The following is a 4,219-nucleotide window of genomic DNA, read 5'->3' on the forward strand; positions in this document are numbered from 1 at the left end:
ACGAGGGATTTAATCAAAAGTTGGCGATGTTTCAGCCATGCAAGATTTAAATAAAGCTGGCGGTATTTCAGCTGATGTAAATGAGAGGTGGCGATATTTCAGCCATGCAGGATGGAGACAGTGCTTAGTCTCGGAAGGCAGAAAGGTAGCCTTATGCAATGCAAGGAAATGCAGGATGGAGACAGTGCTTAGTCTCGGAAGGCAGAAAAGTAGCCTTATGCAATGCAAGGAAATGCAGGATGAAGGTAGTTGCCACGCCCCAAATTCGAGGGACATGACCGGCGCCCGACCGGGTAGCCCCAGCCAAGCGAACCTGGATGCCTTTCCTAACCCACATGTCACCCCATGTATTCCTTACTCAATATTCCAAGAATTAGCCGTATAGTTAAGTTAGAACATCCTTTTTCAAAACATACATGCGTACTTAATAGTTTATGAAATTTCAAGTTCTTTGCCCAACATATGAACATAGCCTTACACAAGCTCTAAACCCACATCTACTGTCTACGGAGCCTCTAATAGTACAACAGGATAATATAGTATTTGCCGGTAACAAGGCTCCGGCTATACCTTACACAAAATCAAAATAAGACTCCGAAAACAAGCGACCTGAGCCACGCAGGGCCCCGAGAGGAAAGGGGCTCACCAAGAAGCTGATGGAGGACGAAGGGGAGCTACGATCGGTGGGCTGGAGTACCTGCTACGGATCCACCTACAATCATAACACGAATGTAGCGTCCCCGGCAAAAGGGACGTTAGTACATTTGAATTGTACTGGTATGTATAACAAACTTTACCCAGAGTAACCTCAAACCATCCACGAATAACAATAATAGAGGGAAACAACAATTGAATACACACAAGGAAAAACAATCAAGGCAAACAAGTTGACAATCTCTCCTTTTCCCCATCATCATTTCCACATTTTCAATTTCACAATGTTCTCATGTTTCATTTCAATGGTGATATCGATCACTTTCCATCCTTATTACCTCGGCCACCCTTATTACCTCGGCCACCCTTATCACCACAACCCACACCTTATTACTTCGTGTTGCGGCGCGTAACCCGATCCCACCGAACAATCACAATTCACAAACAATAGCACAACAACAACAACAACAACAACAATTTACAAGGAGAACAACAACAAGTTTCAGGAGATACAACAACGAATCCCAATAACAACAGCAACACATCTCACACAGAGTTTATATGACTATCAATGCCATTTCCATCTTTTTCAACAGCCCGTTGTACCATTTTAATCACAGCACTAATTTTCCACAGCTAGCCACAAAGGGTGTTACCACAGTTATTTCAATATCACCAATTTTTCGATTCCTTTCCATCATTTATTCCACGGTTCTTACCACATAACACATTCGCAATTACAACTTGGTTTATTGCCATTTTCTTACACAACCATATCGGACGTCTTAACCAACAACGTTTNCAAATAATCAATCAAGGCTCAAATAAGGACTTACAATTAAATTGAAACTTGTGAAAGTAAATAGAAAGAGAGCAGAGATTTGAAAGGTCTAAACAATTCTAAAGAGAGCAAACAAAAACAAACAAAGGAAAAGAGATCCTAGGTTTATGATTAATATGGATCACTTCAATGCAATACCCAGCAATCACTCCTCAAAGAGGGGTCGCACGTGATATTAGCGCATCGGTCATCATCTCCATATTCTACCCTTCCCACCCCGTAAAGGTTATTTAAACGTGTGGATTGGTCACGAATGCTTATTGCGTGCTATTACCCGTCCCGTCCTATAGGTCCTAGAGGGTATTTAGGACCACTATTCCTACAAGGTGAGGACTAGGCTGAACCCTTTGGTTTAAAGGACAAAATGCTAGGCGACATACATAACAAGTAGGACTGCACATAAAGGAACCATACAAAGGCAAATAAGAGGCTCACAGATCCCTCACAAGTAAACATGTAATTAGCACGTCTCAAACACATTTAAGGTCTTAAAAGAACGCGAGTTTAAAGATCAGTTTAGCAGAAGGTTTAATCACAACTGAGTGATCCGAAGAGCTTTTGACATGCAGAAACACAACTAAGAAAACAGTTGAGTAAGTAAAGGTGAGGGAACTGTTAAAACATCGTTTGAAAAAAAGGTAGAGATTTGAAAATACAATAGTTTAAGTAAACAAGTATCCAAATAACGTGATCCTAGGCGGAAAGGTACCAGTAATTTAAAAGCTTCATAGAGCACGAATCAGGAAATTAGTGAGAGCCTATAAATTTGAAATAGGTTTCCAGATAAAGGGATTTTCAGTAAAAGAGTGGACTTTCGGAGAGACGGATAAAAGAGTTGGGAAAGTTAAAAGGTTGAGTAGTTTGAAACTAGTAAAACAAAATCAATCATCTTTATTATTATTGGGTCTAAAGCTTGCCTAGGCGATGTATGTATTGCTTTCTTGTCTTAAAAAAAAGTGGTAAACATGCATATTTATTCCAGTTTTAAAGAGAAGACGCAGTCAAACAAACTTGTGTTGTTAAATTAAATAGCTAGTGAGGCGTTCAGCAATTGCAACCCTAAATAACATGGTGTCTAATGCACATAAAGCTCCTAAAGCATGGTCTCTAAATGCAGTAGTAGTTTCATAACAATTGTTCGTTAATTACTATCTGACTACAAAGTGAGTATAACAATCTAAAAGTAAAGAGCCTAAAACAGGATATCTAAGTGTAAGATGCATGTCCTACGCATGGCTTCTATTGCACAAATTGGTAAGTAAAGCCCTATAGACATGTTCTCTACCCACTAATTAAACTAAGCATGCATAATCCCTCCCAATTTCACTATAGCCCCAAGCAGTTGTTTACAAGTTATTACAAACCATGATAGCTGAATTACATAATAAAATAAAAATAAAATAAGAAGCTACTCTATAGGGAGCCTTCAACCAGGCCCGATCTTCCAACCTTACTTCTTTTGAGTTTCACAGCCTTGACCATGGTTTGGGTGCGGCAAAGCTCCCTAAGGGCCCAATGGGGGTCCTTGGCCAATACCAGCACCCAAACATTACAAAAATGTTTGAACAAATGTAGTGTGGAATTACCAGCCTTGTGCATCAAAGTTCAATGGGCACTCAAAGGTACCCAAGGCAATGCTTATACGAAAGGGGGTAGAACCTAAACTCTATAAGTAGTGAGAGTGTGATAGAATTTTCTTTAAAGAAATTGAGTTGAAAGACAGTTTTTTTTTTTTAAAAAAAATGATCCATGTAGAAACAGTTTTGAAAGAAAAACAATGGGACAGTTTTGACAAACTCAAAAACAAAATACATCATATAGTTCCGGGCAGTAAACACAAACAAGGAAAAGGGGAGTGGGGTAAATAGTTCACATGTAACAACATAGTTGCACCTAGATACCAAAGGAAAGCATTTCAAAACTTAGACATTCAACAGGTTTCAACCAAAAGGGCTCATGATCACATGCTGAGAATGTACTGGGGCTAGGGAGTAGGAGAGAACATGCATTAAGCAAACCAGTAGGCATGCCAGATTAATAGAAGGATAATCATACAGGGGCATGCTAGTTGCAATAAGAACAGCAGGACCATAAGTAAAAGCATAGAAGAAAAAAAATAAGGTGCAACATGTATAAAAGCATATTGTTTTGGATACTACAAATCAAATAGAGGGCATACTAGTCAAGGATGAGATAGTGTAGAGCAGTAGTGTGCAGGGAAGTAAGCAGTAGTATGCAGACCAAACAATCAGCAATGTATAGAGCAGTAGAATAATGGAGCAGCCCCCCAAAGATCACTCAGTCTTGGCTTTCAGCCGACTGAATAATCAGTAGTCAACAGGAAAGTGGGAGAGGATGTGTAGAAAACAAGAGAGAACACCAAGTATGCTTATGTGTGTAAGAGAGAGTTCAGAGCAATGAGCTTTGTTCGTGTTCGTGTGTGTGATGTGCAATGTATCAGTGTGTAATGCAAAAGAGAATGGGGGTACTTATAGCTCTCAAATTAACTGAAAATAAGGTAATATGTATAGACTGATCATAGTTATGGAAATAATACCAATTAGAATCAATTAAACACTCGGAATCCCTTCAATTAAGGAGTCATAGTTCAAACGGGTACAAATTGTATCAAATAAGGAAAATTATTATTTGCAAGACTGGTATTTCCATAATAGGAGTAGTAAAAGTATACAGAATATTTCAAGTAAGGAAAGTATAAGGACA

Source organism: Nicotiana attenuata, unplaced genomic scaffold (assembly GCF_001879085.1).
Source record: "Nicotiana attenuata strain UT unplaced genomic scaffold, NIATTr2, whole genome shotgun sequence".
In the NCBI taxonomy this organism is placed as follows: domain Eukaryota; kingdom Viridiplantae; phylum Streptophyta; class Magnoliopsida; order Solanales; family Solanaceae; genus Nicotiana; species Nicotiana attenuata.